The sequence below is a fragment of the Pleurodeles waltl genome, chromosome 2_2 (genome assembly GCF_031143425.1).
Source record: "Pleurodeles waltl isolate 20211129_DDA chromosome 2_2, aPleWal1.hap1.20221129, whole genome shotgun sequence".
Taxonomy (NCBI): domain Eukaryota; kingdom Metazoa; phylum Chordata; class Amphibia; order Caudata; family Salamandridae; genus Pleurodeles; species Pleurodeles waltl.
In genome coordinates this window covers 1,089,332,848-1,089,351,170 of record NC_090439.1, presented here as the reverse complement: position 1 = coordinate 1,089,351,170, position 18,323 = coordinate 1,089,332,848, and positions in this window count along the sequence as shown.

The following is an 18,323-nucleotide window of genomic DNA, read 5'->3' as shown; positions in this document are numbered from 1 at the left end:
TCTGTTTTTACGGTTTCTGAGCATGTCATCACTTCAAACTTAGTCAGACACCCGGTAGTGGTGAGTCGGTTCAGAGGGTGAGCATCAGTCTAAGCAAAATAAGCTTTCCCTATTTGTTCAACACCACAGGCACGGTGAGCTATCCTGAATTTTTTCAAGACATGAGAACTCTGGCATATTGGAGTTGGCTTTGTAGTCCTCACAGCTGCAGTTAACATTTTTATTTCATAAATTTTTTTTAGTAAGTGCATTATTTGATTCCTGTTCTCAAGCACAGATTTCTTGGACTGATAGCCACAGCGTCTTCCTGCCTGGTTCCTACGAATCTAGGGAACACCAAGCTTGCTCGTCAAATGACTTGTTCTTTTAGGTGTTCAATAAGGGTCGCTTCACAAATGCTTGTTTAAACCATGGCTTTGTGGTCAAGTTTTAGAGAAGATGTCATACAAAATGCATTACATTTTGCAAAGAAATTATCTCTCTCACATCCCAGGATAGCATAGGTCACTGTCACTTGCAGGCTCCAAACGGTATTTGAATCTACGCTCTAGCACTTTCTAGTGTTCACTAGCCGCTAACTGGTCTTCTTGAGAGAGGCAAAAACACCCTCCCCCACTCCCAGACTGTTGTTTCTGCTCTTGGAGTATTTTTCACAGGTCACCAGGGCGCTTCACCAGCTGGGTGATAGTTGGAGGCTAACGCATAGATTCTATGAGCTTCAGGCAGGGAAAAGGTAACTTTCTAAAAGTCCCCTTTTCTTAAAAATTATTACAAATTCACATACAGCATTGAGTTGGGATTTTAATAAATATTAAAAACAGTCCTTGAATTATTTTTCTAGCTGGTCCCTAGCCTGAGGTAGCACAATTAATATTTAATAACGCTTTCCAATGTTGCTCTATGCCCAGCAAACATTCCTACAGTGAGAGTACTTTTTTGGCTCTACTCACTGTAAGGATATTTTAACTTTAAACTTCTACCAGTTCTACATTTAAATACAATACACCCTGCATTGTGGGCTACAAGACCTACATGGGGTGACTTATTAATATTTAAAAGGAAGGTTTTCTACTGTCAAAAGGGTTTATTTTACCAGGTTGGGCTACAGTTTTAAAACAGTAGTAGACCTAGAGTCATATTGGTCTTGTCTCCCTAGTGGATGGTGCAGTAGGACTGTAGTCCATAAGTGACATTTAACTTTTAACGCCATGTGTTTACCTTAGGCACCATATACTATGACCTTATAGGAACATTAAGTGTTCCAATTAGGATTTTAGCCAATTTAAACATAGTTTAAGGATGCACTGGGGCCTAGTAAGCAATGTCCCAAGGGCAGAGCCAAAACTCTTAACATAAGTCCATAAAAATGGGGTGACAAGACAAAAAGAGGCACTTTCTCACACCTTATTTCAGTGTATTCTGACTAACATAAAAGACACTCAACACAGGACAATTAAAAATCTTTGAGAGTCAAAGCAGCCTATAAGAGTTTTGCACATTAACACAGGCAGGCTGGCCCCCGTTCAAACTGAATAGTCTTGTTAGCTATCTTCACAGAATGTATATATTTGTGGATCTCAACCTAAGTTCCTTCTTTGATTTGAGGGTCTTTGTCAAGATCACTGTATCTGTCTGTAATTTTGTGGTACGCCCAAAAATATCATCAAAATTGCAAATTCACCCAGTAGTTAATATCTCTAAAAAAGCAACCAACGTAGACAAGATGCCACCTCCTCCAATTGTATGTGGTGAGTCAACTGAGTATGAAGTGGAGGAGATTCTTGATTCCTGAAAAGCCAGAAAGCAGTTATAATATCTAGTGTCCTAGAAAGGTTATAATTCCTCCAGTAGTGGCTGGTATCTAACAAAAGTGGTGGGGCAGCACTGGGGGGGGGAATAACAATAAAAATAAAAAAAGCAGTTACTTCACCACCTCGGTGCTCCTCTGCTGCTAGTGCACAGTCTCCCAGACTCCCCTATACCAATTCACATGCTTTTCTCATGCTGGTAATACTGTTGTCCAGCATGAGAGCAGCCCATGGATTGGTGTGAGCGGGCTGTTTTTGCACTTCCAGGGGGACCGGGAGCCTCTGCCTGCTGTTGTCTACCCAACAACGCAGCTCGGGTTGGAAAGAACTCAGTGCACATATTGCTTTGGCCGTCCTAAGACATCCAGCCAAACGCTTGCACTTGCAGCGGTGCCCACCACTCCTCCTTCAGTGATGTTGTCGTTATGGCCCCACCCCTAACACACGTCTCATGAAGAAAATATGACAATAAAATAGTTTTATTATCATTTTATTTTTCATGTTTGCGTCTGCTGACGGGGGGCAATGCTCTTCCATCATAATTATGGAGCAGCTCCTGGATTCCTCAGATAGATCTTCAACCCAAGTAATTCATTCATGCACCCTTCGTAATACGATCATACCACCATTTCCCTAACAAACCAGGTCCTAATTTGAGGGGATTTAGGGGGTACATTTGGAGAGGTAATGTAAAAAATCTTGGAGCTTGTGCTGTTAAGGGAACATCGTCAGTTTCACAGGGATGTGGTCAAATTTCATAGATTCCAAAATACCAGTTGCTACGGGCTGGCCTTGGGCACTGTGGTAGATGGCCCACTGGCATCAAGGGAGGTGAAGAATGGTAGAGACACAGGGTAAAACAGATCACCACTTCCAGGGCAAGATGGAAAGGACTAGAACTTTTGAGAAGATCCAGAACGTTCTGGAAAAAGCTAGAACATGCTGAAAGAACCAGAAAGTTCCAAACACTTCCGAGATAGTATGAGCTGGAAGGATTGAAGCATCATTTGTCTATCAACAGTGGTTGATTGATTCTCCACTCCAGTTGCATCGTATTGCACCATTTGTGTTCCCTGCACCTTTTTTCTTTTGCCCCCTTCTCTTCCCTATGGTGGTTACAGCAGCAGAGTTTAACCCTTTCCTTCATATATGCTGAGCTTTGCATGCTACTATTCTGGAATATCTGCTCGACTTCAAACACTCCAAGTCACCCTGGCTCCTGGCATCAATGCTATTGGAGGCGCACCTACATATTCAGTTCCCATACTGTATCCTAGTCATAACTGGACAGTAATGGCCTCTCCGCTTCCATTCCTTGTGTATATTTGGATATCTAGATTAAAGGTACCTTGCCTTATAGGAGTATAAGTTGTCACCAGCAAGTCCATTGCAGACTAAGGGTCCTTACCACATGCCTTCCATCAGCTGTGCCCTCAAAGCCAACGGGTCACAATTCTTTCGGAAGCATTGTCTCTCAAGCTCCCTTCATTGTTTTCCCTGTGAATACGGAGGTAATGTATTAAATGTGTACCTTTGTGCCAATATTTACCAATAGCAGTAATTGGCAGTGTAGGAATGTGAAATCACCTTGGAATTATGAGTTACCCCTATAGAAAAGGGAGTTAATTTGGAAATCAGTGCTTCCCACCATTATTTGCAGGATATTCTTGAGCTCTAGTCATTCTCTGGGCAAAATTGTGTTTGTGCATATTTTGCAAACAACCTAAGTACTTATAGGTATAGGTCATGTCACAAAATGTAATTTCAGGGAGGGAAGCAAAGTGACCTGCATAATGAATTTTAATTAGACTGGTCCCAATTTTGTGACACTCTGTGCAGATTCAGTGATCGTGGAAAGAACTACATCTGTAAGACTGCCCTCCCCCCTCTGCCTCTCCAAAGTCTGCCCAAGATTATTCTGGAAGAGGAATCTACCCCGCAGGTACAGGGTCCCCATGGTAAATCATATACAGCTCCATTTTAGGTGATGGTATCTGATCAATGTTTTGTGCCCATTGATGCATTGACACATTCCATTGACACAATAAGCATTGATCCTACTTGGGGTGTATAGTGAACCGCGGAAGCACTTTTACAAATCGGCTTTGATACACTGTAAAAGTTTTTTTTAAATGTATTTATTGTTTTTGCGGTCACCGGCTTTGAATTGCAATGCTTTTAATGAACTCTTGATCTCGCTGCAATAGAGAAAGCCCCCTCAGACATGAAGTCAGCCTGCGGTCTGCCCCCGCCTGCTAATAAGGGGCCCTCACCTCTGCCGATGTTTGCTACACTGATTGCAGGAGCTTCTGCAGAGGGCTGGAGGGTTCCTGCTTGCAACAATGACTGCATCATGAATTCTCGTTTTCAGACTGAAGCTCCCCAAGCGCCTTGTCTTTTGAAATGTCTGTTCTAATCAGCGTGGTTGGCTTGAAATTGGTATCTGAGCCTCTCTGCCCAACAGCTGGGAAATCCACACAGAGAAATAATTGTGGAGCACTGAAGAACGGTGGCTGCTAATTGCCCAGATGAAAGTCTAATAAAGGGTGATCAGATAGTGCTTCTCAGCCCTGCTTTTCCCAGAGGACATTAACTGTGGATTGTGTATAGAATGGCCACAGTGTTTTAACCTCTGTCTGGTATGTGTTTCTCTCATTAACTAGGGTTTGCTTAATAAACTGCATCTGCTTTTTTCTCTTGTTGCTCTTCTATTAGAGAGCCTGGCTGCTCAGATCTCACTAAACACTGCAGGGAAATTAAGTCCACCTTCAGGATGGATATCATCAGAAGGACAGGCCATTGCCTGTTTACCAAAAATAAAATAATGCACTCAGAAGCTTCTTCATTCACTTCTTGGCATTTATATGCCCGCTGGAACAGCGGACGGAGTACCCTCAGTATGGCCGAAGTAAAGTACTCCCCATACTGACTGTTAACATCCGTCCCTAAAACTCTACAGTGAAAGGCCTGATTTAGAGTTTGGATGACTGAAGTTTAACCATCAGTATGGCCAGCCCAATGGGCATCTCTTAACACTGGCAGGAACCATCATCACAGTGGTTACTATCAAAATATTTAAAAAAGTTCATGGAGCGGGCTTTGAAAATACAAAAACTAATGAACCCCATTCCACGGGAGTTGCCTCCCCCGGTGTGGGGGTCATTTGGCAGCTTTCGCTACCACTTACTTTGGCGACAGATAGTGAAAATGGGACATTCGACCACCCACTATATATGTGCCATATGGTCAAATAGCCAAACTGACAGAAACGGCGTAGTCTTCATCGCTGGCATGCCTAAGGCCGGCCCATGTGTAAAGCAGGCTGGAGGCCCTTCGATTTGGCAAAGAGGGTACTTCCTCGCCATTGTGATAGAGTACCTTTGAAGCCAAATTCTAAATCAGCCCCTAAGTTATATATCAGTATTTTCAGCGCCCTTTTGCAGACAGTAACGTTTTGCAAGCATCTTTATTTTGAAGCACATTGTGATGTCTATATTGCTTTGTAGGCCATCATTTCCATTGACACCACATTAGCATTAACATTCCATTGATCACACGCACCACACAACCCTGTGTGATGCTCCAGTGTTAACATAGAAAAACAGCTATATTTGGTCATTAACCCATATTAAACATATTCCAGCATGTCACTCTTGTCGAATACCATCACATTGTAAGGTTCGCTTTGATTAACCCTCCTATGATTCAGAAGGTATTTGTTTTTGGTGTCATGACGTTGTCAAGTTGCTATGTTCTTACCACTGATTATATTTATTCTGGCTGTTAATGTAATTTCACGTCTTCAAAGAATATTAAATCACGAGCAATTATTCACTTCTTGAATCACCCCCTAAAGAAGAAACACTAGTCCGAAATGCATAGTGCATAGTGGTTATACTAATGTTGTGCAAATTTGAGATATAGGAGCATATGATTGCACTGCTTGAATAAGTGCAAGGATGCAAAAATGAAATTAGCTACTGAGCAGTAGTAGCAGCAGAAGCAGTTAAGTATCTAAGGATTCCGAAGATTAACCTATAGCAGAGGAGACATCAGATGTGGCTGAGCTCACACAAGTCCCAAACAATCTGACTCCCAAAAGGTAAACGTGTCCCTATGAAGAGTCCTCAGCTAAGCTCTCTTGTCACAGCCCAAGAGAATGAACAGTGTGTATGTCCAAAGCTAGGCCAAACAACTAGACTTTTAGGAAATAGCCACGTTAGGTAAAAGGACAAGAATGCAGTAAGATTGAATAGAAATTAAAAATGAAAACATTTAGGTCAAAATGTATAAATAAGTCAAAATGTAAAGCATTGGAAATTGCATTTCATTTGCTTAGAAGTGCTCTTGGCAGTCTTATATCCTAAAAAACGTTGCTGCCAAAAAGCCCTCAGCAATAAAATCCGCCACGATGCAGCCGGCAATGCCCTTTTCAGGTGGGCTCAGCAGGCTGTCAGGCCCCTTCTATGTGCAAACTTTTACAACGTGTACAGTTTCTAGTAGCACTGCTACTTTTGTTTCGCAGTTCTTTATTGTCATAAAGAGTTAAAGGAAGAACAATAGTTAATTTTAATTAAATACAGCAGCAGCATTGTACAGTGGATGTGTACTGATTGGGAAAAGGACGAGGCTGGGTCATGTGCAGAATTGTATAGTTACTGTATTGCTGCAGCAGTGAGCTGTGCACGAGCTTACATAGGACCTACAGGTGTGCAAAAGGCGTTTCGTCTAGAATGCTTTTGCGCTTGTGGTCGACTATGTGCTGTCGGGGAGGGTGCAGTGGGCAGATTAGAGAATGGGAGGTATAACCTAGGTAAGGGGTCAGACATCCTGGTTCCAGAGTTTGTCAGGATACATGCGTGTGGTCGGCCATTGCAGCTTTCAAAATGGGGGGTTGTCATGCTCAGTCTGAGGCGTGATTAGTACCGGGGGAGATTGCGGCTGGGTGTAGGAAGAGGGACCATGTCTGATGAAAGGTTTCTGTCCTGTCTTGTAGACTATTGATGATGCACTTGTGGGAGGCTGCCTGATGAATAGCTGCAAGACATTACTCAGGGGTGAGGGAGAGGAAGGGGAGTGCCAGTGACAGAGAATGCAGAGTTTTGCAGTAGCAAGGGATGTGTGCAAGTGGCAGCATTGAGGACAGGAGAGATCAGAGGCATCCCCTGTATCATTTTGTAAAACCACAGTGGGGGTAGGGCGTTCTGAGTGACAGGGTTTCGCGCAGTGTGGACTCCACCCCTATCCAGAAAGGTTGAATTGAGGGGCAGTCACAAAGTATATGTGGTAGGTCACAGCAGGCCTCGGGGCAGTGCCAGCTTGAGGAGTGGGGCAGTAAGCCTGCCGTGTGCAGACTCAGAGGGGCCCGGTGCCAGTCATGCAGTGTTTTGAAGAGGCAGAACTTTAGGTGGGCCTCCCTTGACCCTCAGTCAAAGGCCTCTAGGAGGTCAGCCCAGTCCTCCCCCTCATATTCTGTTTGAAGACAGGTCTTCCCTTTGGCATGGAGATTGGCAAGAAGGGGGCAAGAAAAGAGATGTTTACTTATGAGACCATAGAAGCCTGATATGACTCCTCAAAAACGTTCTAAGGTAGGACACCACCAGGGAGGATGGAAGCGTCAAGGTTTGCGGGCCCAGACATGGCCTGAGTTGGAGGTGTCTCCACTCCTGCTGGTAGGGAAATCTGAATTCCTCCTGGCGTGTTGCAAAAATAATTGATGGTGTCTCCTTCCAGGACATGTTGGAGGCTGGAGATGCCTCTTTTAAGCCAGTTGCCCCAGTCTAGAGCTCTTCCTCTTATATAACACTGCTACTTTGAAGACAGTTCCTGAAATATTCAGGACTAGCTTAGTAGACCATGTTTTCTAGCTGCAACATGGTTCCTGCAACTCTGTTTTTGGTCTAAAAACCTGTCCATTTGCAAAGGACACTGTCATTCATCTAAGTCAGTGGGAGCATCCTCTAAGCTCAGGACTTTCTGCACTCTCTAGCATCAAGAGACCAGTAGACACTTCCATCCATTACTCAGGCAGTTGGACATCTTTCATTGCAGTCATAGCCAGAGAAGTATTTGGTCCTCTTCTGTTCTCTGTTTTGGAGTGGGTATTTTTAATGATACACAAACCAGCTATTGGTAAGGATGTCTAACCAATCATGATAACACTCAGACTTCCTACTCCCAATGTTTGCAGCAACATGAGCCATGTGTTGTGGCAACAAAACTATTAAAGACTTCCATGAAACCATAAACCAAAATGGTAAACCATGGCTCATTTGTGTGGTGCTCTCTGCAGCTTCCAAATTCCACCTCTTGCTCTGCCTCTTAAACCAACCAAAATTCAAAGGTTCTCCCTCACCTGTACCACCATATTGTCAATTTTGTCATATAGTACCTGGTTCTAGTCAGTCTCGAGGGAGACTGTAAATGGGAAGGCGGAGCAGATGTCATCCAAGCACAGATGTCCTGTTTGGCAGTACCCTGGGACTTCCCCATTGCCTAGCCAGACCCTTTTGGTATCTTTCATTTTCATTTAATTGTTTGATATTATACCAAATAGACAACATGAAGTTTTAAATTCAGCAGTTACATATACCTTATTCCCAATACACTTCATTACAAATCATACAAACATTACAACCATTTTGAACAAGATAAGCCAATAAAATAACCCCATCCAAATAATGAACTTTTTGAATATGTTTAAAATGCAAGAAATTCTCTGATGACTAACAATGAGGTATTAACGTGCTTCTAAAATGTGTTCTCTCCATTCTAATAGGAGCCTTTTCTGGTAGTTTGAAACCTATCATGCCATGCTGCCAACCTTTTTTATTTTCCTTCTATAGATAGGATTCTACCTTACTCTTAGCCTTTCTACTTAATGCATTACTCCCCTACTGACCGTTACAATAAAAACATGTTTCCCCTTTTGATTTAAAAAAAACCAATTTAAATAATCTAAGACCCTTCTTTATTTAAAATATTTTCCAAAATGTCTTAAATTTAAAGCATAACATTGTATTTTCACAATTCCTCACCATTAACATTAATTCACTTTCCTTTTTTGAAGAACTCTCAAAACTTAGAGTAAGATATTTTTTCTTTGCGTCATAAGGTTTGTGCAAAAAAAAAAAACATGCTGCAGAGGGGTCTCCTGACTTATAAAATCCATATTTATCATTACCCTTGACCCTATTTTTCTCCCCTTGCTTCCAATCTAAACACATCGAGATTTGACCTGCTCTCATTTTCAAAGCCCATCTCCTGGTATTTTAACATGTTATGTCCCTTAAATAAGGCTGGGGTTTTCCCAAGAATTTGGGTAGTGCAAAGGCTGCAGTTAGGGGTCATCTTTGATACTCCATGGCATCACTTATAAATGGCATATCCCTCACCCTTCTTGTTACCAGTTTTTACCACATAGACTTGAAATTTCCGCAATATATGGTATCTGGCCAACCTCTAATCGTGTTATTATACTTTGCGAATTCTTCTGCCACAATAATAATTTTTGTTCCTCAAATAAGAAGTAATCACATGGCTCGGCATACCAGGCCTAACCACCTCAAAATGATCATTATAATTCGCAAGCCTCTGGTAATATTTAAATAATATACTCAAATGCCCCAATTCGAAACGTACTCATCTATTTATTGAATTCCCCAAGAAGCTGAAGACCTGGCTTTTCAATTAGTCTTCCTGCATGACCATCAAGACTGCCTGTACTCAGGCCCAGTCTCACTTCACACATACTCTCACCTAATCAGTGCCTGAGTACCCTCAGGATGACTAGCAGGGGTCTACAAGTCCTCCTTACATAACATTTACTGACACTTTTGGTATCCTAACCATTGTTTAGAAATCATCATTTCCACCCACTTGAGCTGCTGCCTTTTCCTTTTGATTTTTTCACCCCGTACAACATAAGACTTGTAGCTTTCAGGTTAGAATCCTCTTTCAAAACTTCCACTGGCTTATACCTCAGCTCCATGGATGATGGGCAGGTCTAATCAACCTCTACTCCAATGAGCAAAAAATGTGGCTGCAAGGGAGTAGTATCATCCATGTATTCCCAAGAGGCCCATTTCTGAAACTAGGAGGGTCATAACCATCAGGGGGTAATTCCTTTTCAATTTACTAGTTAGGTATAACCTATTTACTTTTGTATTGCCACCTTCTGAAAGTGAGGACTAGGGATTCTTAGGTCCTGAAAATTTGCCCCCAGATTCGTAGGGACTAACCGGGAGAGAAACATGTTGACTGTGATCTCTGTAGTGTAGATTATGGGTCTCGCAGAGATTTGGGTTTCCCCTCTCTGAAAGTCATTGGTTGGGGATCCCTTATGTTTTACCTTTCTTTTCCATTTCACCTAAGAAAATTTTGACATTATACCATGTATTTTCCCCCTTGGTTTTAATTTTGACATAGGTTCCCAGTTGGATGTCCTTATTAAAATAGTCCACTCAGGAGTCTATAGTCAATATTAATTGCACTTCTTCTAGTCCTCTTCACTTTACACTCACTTTGGCTGTCTTGATCAAAAGATCTCCGGCAAAGGTCCCTTTCCCCACCAGGGTCCATCAGGCATTGCAGCACCGACTTGACGAGGATCATTGCTCTATGATGAAGCATGTCACCAATTGGTGAGTGAGGGTTCTTGCTTCTGACTCCCTGTGATGTTTGATGACCTGTGGATACCCTCCTAATTGGGCTTGTGGTGTCTCTCTTCTCGGAATTGTGTACCTTGAGTAGTTAGTTATACTCCAGCTCACTATCCAGCCTACAGGGACACTCTCTGCTACTCTTGCTCTCTGCAACGCTCTCTCTATATGAGTCTTAAAATGGCCATTATTTTTAAAAAATAACCCTAAAATATGTATATTCCGGAACTACATCTAGTTGCCATCCATCCCACCACCACCTTGGGTCCTGCTTCTTCCAATCATTATTTGCAAACATTATTATTTTTGTAATTTCTATGTTAATAATTAAATAGTTACAAACACAATATGTTCCAAATCCATTAATTTGTCCCTGCAGACCCACAGGTGTCAAATCTAACAACACTGTGTCGCCCTTTTAGTATCAATAGTCAAACAGAGGCCTTCAAAAAGGCATGCAGGGGTTTTGCTTACAGGTATAAAGATGTGTGAGCTTTATAATGTATTTTGGCTGAAAACAGGCAGACTGTGGGACAGATTTGCAAGGCCCAAGCACCTCCTTGCCCCACATGAGCGTCATTTTTTTGTTTTTTTCAGCTAATGTGGCTCAACGAGGCAAAAATCACTGCACCATATTTACAAAGTGGTGTAATGCATGCATTGCTGGCTTTGTGACCCCTTGTGCCACATGAAGCCCGGCCCAGGCATAATGTATTCAAGAGGGGCGTTCCGGCAGTAGGAGGCCTGCAAAAATGGTGCAATAAAATCTATAAGATTTAATTGCACCATTTTTGGCGTCATTTTTAACGTCTGCTCAAAGCAGGCTTTAAAACGACCCACCCATTGTAATCAGTGGGCCTCCTTGCACTTTGCTCCACTATTTTCAACATTTTGACGCTGGTAGAGCAAAGCGCCACTATAGCGTCAAACATTTTGACGCTATTGTCCTAATGTGCGCCATGGTGCTCGGTTTTGTAAATACGGCGCAACCATGGTGTCTCTAGGTGGCGGTAGAGACATGCAAGAAAAATACTTTCTTCTAAATCTGGACCAATGTTTCACATTCCAAGACTGATAGAAAAATACAACTTCACCACTGGTTGTTTCAGCCCAGATTGCAAGTACACTGCAACTTTGGGTTCTGTAAGGTGAAATTTAAAATATTGCCTGAGAGTAACTGTAATACCAGATGGCATCGTTCCTGTCAATGCTACTCAATGTTCCCAAGCCTGCCCCATCTCTGGCATGTGAAGCCTTGCTCTTGTGCCTTGCATCATGGGCGAGAAACTTCGGAATAGCTTGCTCAGTCCTGAAGTTTACATTAATGTACCAGGTGGAAGGTCATTTGCACACTATCCCATGACTTCAGATCCTGCACCTGGTGTCGTCTTTATTTCTGTTTGATCACATGACCTCCATTGTAGCTCTATGTGTCAAAACATATACATTTGTATCTTATCTCTGCTTTAGTTAAAAGGCTCTAAAGTTGCTATTTAATTCAGATTCATATTCTATGTCTCTCCTCATCCACATGTTAACCATCCCCTCTATCAGAAGGGTTAGACATTGAGGACGCTCCTTTTCTCACACAGAGCCTCTCATGTGGTACGCACTCCTTGTGCAATTGTATCTGACCAACAAACAGCAGACATTTTAGAAATTAGTAAAACAGCAAATGTACAAACGAGTATGCAAAAGAAGCAGAAACATAGCGACAGGACACCTTAATTCTAATCACGCACACACTCAAAACCCTACAGCATAACGTGACATAAGATAACATAACATAGCATAACATAACGTAACATAGCATAACATAACATAAAATAACATACCATAACTTAACATAGCATAACATAATATAACATATCATAACTTAACTTAGCATAACAACGTAACATAACATAAAGTAACATAACATAACATATAATAATATTAATAACATAACATGTAGATTTTTTTGGGGCAGGATACTCTGTTAACACAAGCAGGATATCCCGTCTGCTGTGTTACAAGAGCTATAGACAATAATGCACTTTGAGTACAGCAGGTGGGATACCCGGCATGTTTGTGATGCAGTATCCAAGCTCTAAATAAGGCCCTTAATGCTTTAATATACTTTACAGAGTTCAAATAAGTTTGGCAATAGACTTTGAGGGAAGCACATATAATAACAAAAATAACTGACAGTTTTTTCTTTTGATAATAAACACTTGCAGACTTTTGAGAGGCATGTAAGCAGATTTTCCTTAAAAGACTGGTCACAAAGATGCTGGGACGGGGCAACGCTTGACCAGGGATGAGAGGAAGAGGTCAGATTGGCCTCCACACGCAGCCCATGTGCCATAGGTAAGGAGAAGAAATTCTCTGATATGGACTTTTGTATTCCACTCAAGAATCAGACCAGACAGTGCTTCAAACTTTATGACATGAAGTCTGATTGTGCTGATCGACTGCTACCTATTAAATGTGACTGCAGTGTAGTATTGTATTAGATTTATAGAATGTTATTGTAGTGTTTCTTTAAGATTGACTTCTTCCCATGACATAGTGGTGTTCTGGAAGGTTGGGGTTGTCATAGTGGTGACATGGGTTTATTTATTACAATAAACATATTTGGCGAACTTCAATGCTGTTTCCTTGGATGACTGGATATCCCCCTTCTACATTATTGGTACCAGGAGTGGGGTGTCTGTGACATCGTTCCAGGTGCATCAGTTGAGGAGGGAATAAAGGCAAACCCACTAACATTGAGGTTGGGTTCTTCGAAGAGACAATTGTAGGTGTTAGTATCTAATATTGCGAGCAGAGAAACAGGAAGAATTAAAGTGAAGCTTACGGTCATTGGATTCTAATGAATACACTTTCAACAGTCAGTTTCCAGTGTTTGAATGCCGCTGGGAATCCATGGTTACGTGGTACAAACGGAGTCTCTGGAGCTTTTCTCGGCAGTGGAGCATCATGGTTTGGCGCATTACGTAAAGTGAGCCCTCGTTGCTAGGGTAACGATGCATGGTTGTTCATATGCTCCACATCGTATGAACGCTTGTAGCTAAGGGCAACGAAGAGTTTTCTAAGACGAAGAAGGTTTCTTTCTTTGATCCCCGCAAAGCGTGCAGTTTTTGTTGCTAGGAGCAACCAGATCGTTTCAACACGTCGAGGGAGTTACAGGTTTTGATTTTTGGGAAATGTAACATCTACAGTTTATAATTTAACGCCTGGAATTGCAGTGTTTACACAAGTTTTGGTGCAATTTTCTGGCTTAACAAAATGAAAAAAGGCGAAGATTGTCTATCTAACTATGGCAGCCAATAATAATGTTATTCAACCACCACCATTTTTACAATGTTCTGGAAGACCCACAATAAAATGGAGACAGTGATACGTATTTTTGAAAACTATTTAGTGGCTATTGGAGCAGCAAGATATGAATCAGACCGTAAAACCACTTTGCTGTTTAACCATTTGGGTGTGGTTGGCCAAAAGGTCTTTGACAACTTACCTGTTGTGCCTCCATCTGCTACAGAAGGTGTCAGGTGGAATATGTTTGAAGAAGCCAAAGAGAGAATACGAAAACAGTATTCTGAAGAGACTAGTGTACTATTGAAGAGTCACAATTTTAATAGAAAAAAACAGGGAAGTGATGAATCGGTAGAGGAATATATTGCTGATCTTCGTGTGTTGGCTTCAACATGCGAATTCGAAAAAAGTGTGGATATTTATATCCGGCATCAGTTTGTCTTCAGGAATTCAGGAAAGATTGTTGACTTGTAGAAATCCTACATTGTCTGAGGTTATTGATGTTGCAAAAAGCATTGAGCATTCAGTACTTTCCTCAAGAACTTTAGCAGGTTGTGAGAATAATTCCTCAATTGCTACAGTAAAGAAGAAGCTGTTTGTGCTTTGAATTCAAATTATAAACGGAATGGGAGAACAAAATGTGTGTTTTCGTTGTGGGTCTCAAACACATTTTAGTAATTCAACCTTTTGTCCAGCCATTAGTAAAAGGTGTAATTATTGCAGGAAGTTGGGACATTTGAAGGCAATGTGTAGGGCAGAAAATCAGTCATATAAAGAAATTAATAATAGAGTCAAAATTGATAGTGTGGGAATGACTAATGAGGATGTTTTTGTACAGAAGTTTGAAAATGTTCTACTAACAGTTGAGAGTAATAGAGATATGTCAAAGATTAAAGGCCTTCTGGCTCAGGCTAACATAGATTACAGGTACATTCTAGTTATGGCTGATTCTGGTGCACTAGTTACCATCTTGGCAGATCATACGTTTTTGAAATTTTTGGGGAGTTTTACATCGAAATGTTGGGCTACTTTGTTGGTGATGTCGAGTGTTTAATTAGGAAGATTTCAACAAAAATGTATGTTGCTGTCAGGGGACGTGACATTGTGGGTTGGAAGGATCTGGCAAAGCTTGATTTAGTATTAAGACAAGGTTATCATGAACCAATTGCATTAGGTGAAGTGCCAGTAAACTTAATTAAGGATAATGAAGATGTGTTGGGACAGATTATGAATAAGTTTCCAGAAGTATTTAAAAAAGACATTGGGAATGTAATAGGTTTTCAACATCTTATCAAATTAAAGTCTAAAGTATGCCCTGTCGTACACAAAGTACATCCAATTCCTTTAAGCCTTTGCTCTGATTTGAAAGTGTTATTAGACAATTTGTGTAAGGAAGGAGTCATACAACCAGCTGGGGCATGAGTGGGTTTCTCTCATTGTCATTACGAAAAATAAATCGGTTGATTTGAGGTTGTGTGTTGATTTAAGGTCTCTCAATAAGTACTTAGTTGTTAATTGTCATCCTCTACCACACATTCAAGACATGTTGGCGAACATTAGTGAGGCGAAATACTTCTCCTTGATTGATTTACATTCAGTATATCATCAGATTCCCTTAGATGAATGTTCGCAGGAGCTTACTGCATTTGTGATGCCACTTGGAGCCTACAAATATTTAAGGTTGACATTTGGGCTGGCATCAGCAGCTACTGTTTTCAAAAGGATGATGGATTACTTGTTTGGTGACTTTGATTGCGTACAAGCTTTCCAGGATGATATAGTGATTTTCACCAAAGAGAAACATGAACATATAACACAATTAGAGAGAGTATTTGGTATTTTGAAGGAGAGGGGCATGACGGTGAGACCAGAGAAATGTAAAATTGTAGTTAATGAAGTGAAGTATCTTGGACATCTGATTTCTGAGAGAGGCATCAAACCTATGTGTAGGAATTTGGAAGCAATCCAAAAAGCACCGGCACCCACTGACAAGGACGCCCTTAGGTCTTTTCTAGGCCGTTGTGAGTACTATCGTCGTTTTGTGCTGGGTTACACCATTATTGTTCAGCCTTTAAGGGAGTTACTTCATAAAGGGGTGAAATTTGTCTTGTCTCAAGAAGTTAACAATGCATTCGAAAAAGTTAAAGGGTTGGTAATAACAGCTCCAGCTTTGAAACCATTTAATTCTAAAGGTGATTGTTTTATCACTGTTGATGCTAGTCTCTGGGGACTGGGAGGGGTTTTGGGACAGTTTGTGAATGGATGTGAGACAACTGTAGCCTTTGCGTCAAGGACGCTATCAAATTCAGAAACAAACTATAGCACTATTGAGAGGGAGGCTTTGGCTTGTGTTTGGGTGGTGCAAAAATGTAAAGTACATGTGTGGGGCAAACCATTTGATCTGTTTACTGAGTTAGTATTTTCAGGGGATGGTCTGGGCAAAGATTCTGCTCCCTTGGATCGTATTTTAGCCAATTTGCAAGAATATGACATGCGTGTAAAGTACGTTCAAGGGGTGAACATTTTCAGAGCTGTTGCCTGTTAATATGGAACATTTATCAGATGATGAAGATACTGAATGTGTGGTAGGGGTGGTGGATGCTTTGCAAGGTGTGGATGGGCAGCTTTCTGAAAATGACTGGAAGAGAGCAATGGAGAGTGATGTCATTTCAGGAAAAGTGTTGAAAAATATAAGAAAAGGGTGGCCAAGGAGAGTGAAACTAACTTGTGGAGGAAATATCTGTATGAGGGGTGGATTATTTGTTCCTCCCAGAAGTATTAGATCCAAGATTGTTTAAATTGCAAATTTTGGTAATTTAAGGATTTCAGACACATATAAGAGGTTGAGACAGTTTTATTGGTGGCCTAAAATGGATTCAGAAGTGAAATCTTGTATTGATATTTGTCCTCAATGTGTAGTGTCTGATAAATGTTGGGTGACCAGAGAAAAACCATTGACACCTGTTACATTACCAAAAGGTTCTTGGCACAAAGTAGCAATGGATTTCTTAGGGCCTTTTCCGTTGTTGACTCAAGGAAACCAGTATATGTTGGTTTTAATTTATTATTTTACAAAATTGATTTATTTTGATTTTGTTGCTTCCACACAAACTAGAAATGTGATGAACTTTCTTAAAAAAGTATCTTCTGTGGAAGGTGTGCCTAAAGAACTACATGATGTTAAACATTTTCAAGTAGCTCTGTATAGTCCTGCTGCTAATGGACTTGTCGAAGGGCAAATCGTTTTTTAAAGGAAGGAATTGAGACTGCACTATCTTCTGGTACGGATGTTGTGAGTTATTTATAAGAAAAAGTGTGGGCATATCATACCACACCTCACACTACTACAGATGTTTTGCCTTTTTTGTTACTTAGAGGTGGCAAGCCTAATGTGAAGTTTGTGCCAAATTGGTTATGAAAAGGGGAGGAATGCGAGTTTATGTCTAGGAACAATATCAAAAGAAGGGTTAAGGAAAAGCAATGGCTACAAAAACAATACTTTGGCAAGACAAAACATGCAAAAGAAATTGAATCCCAAGAAGGTGGTTGGGTCATATTATAAAAACCCACAAAGGTCTTGAAAGGAGAAACGAAATTCCATAAGCCTACCAAAGTTATGAAAGTGGGTAAGAGTGCTGTGTTACTTTCAGGTAAAGGGTGGTGGAATAAAAACAGAGTTATACCAATTACTGCTCAGCAAGCAAAGAGTTATCTGGATAAGTGCTCGAAGGACATAGAAGAGGATGATTCTATGTTAGGCACAGATGTAGATATTTCTTTGTCAGAAGGAAAAAGGTGTGTTTGTAGTGATTAATGTGTCACTTTGCGAGGGGACTCAAGGGAGGAGGCAACAAAAACTGTCAAACTTTCTTGTTATCAAAGGCCCATTGTTTTGCCAACGAAATTGCTGTGTTATGATCTCACGTAGTGTGTTGTTCCTTTTAATTTTGTTTTTGTGGAAAAAAGGAAGATGTGTAGTATTGTATTAGATTTATAGCATGTTATTGTAGTGTTTCTTTAAGATTGATTTCTTCCCATGACATAGTGGTGTTCTTAAAGGTTGGGGTTGTGATGGTGGTGAGCGTCATTCCTGGGAGCTGATCACCGGACAAGCCTGACCTTCTATGCAGCTCTGTGTCGTGGGTTTATTTATTACAATAAACGTATTTGCCCAACTTCAAAGCTGTTTCCTTGGATGACTGGATATCCCCCTACTACATGCGGACAGTGTTGTGAGGTTAGTGATGATGGGATACAACAGTATTGGGGTCGATATGGGAAGTCTCAGGATGTTAGGGGTTACTGGATGAAACAAATCCAGGGTGTAGAGCAACAGAGAAAAGACAAAGAGCCAAAGGAGTGCCTAGAACCCCAGCAAACAGCACAGCAAATGAGTGTGTCAAGGTAAAGAGGGCATCTCACGCAGCAGCACTGGGCTGTGACCGAAGACATTTGAAAGTAAGAGGGTCAACAGCCCGGCTTTTAGGAACTTTCCTACCACCCTTGTCAAGAAATAGACAGCAAAAGAGCTGTTAATCCTTCTTTTTCCCACCCT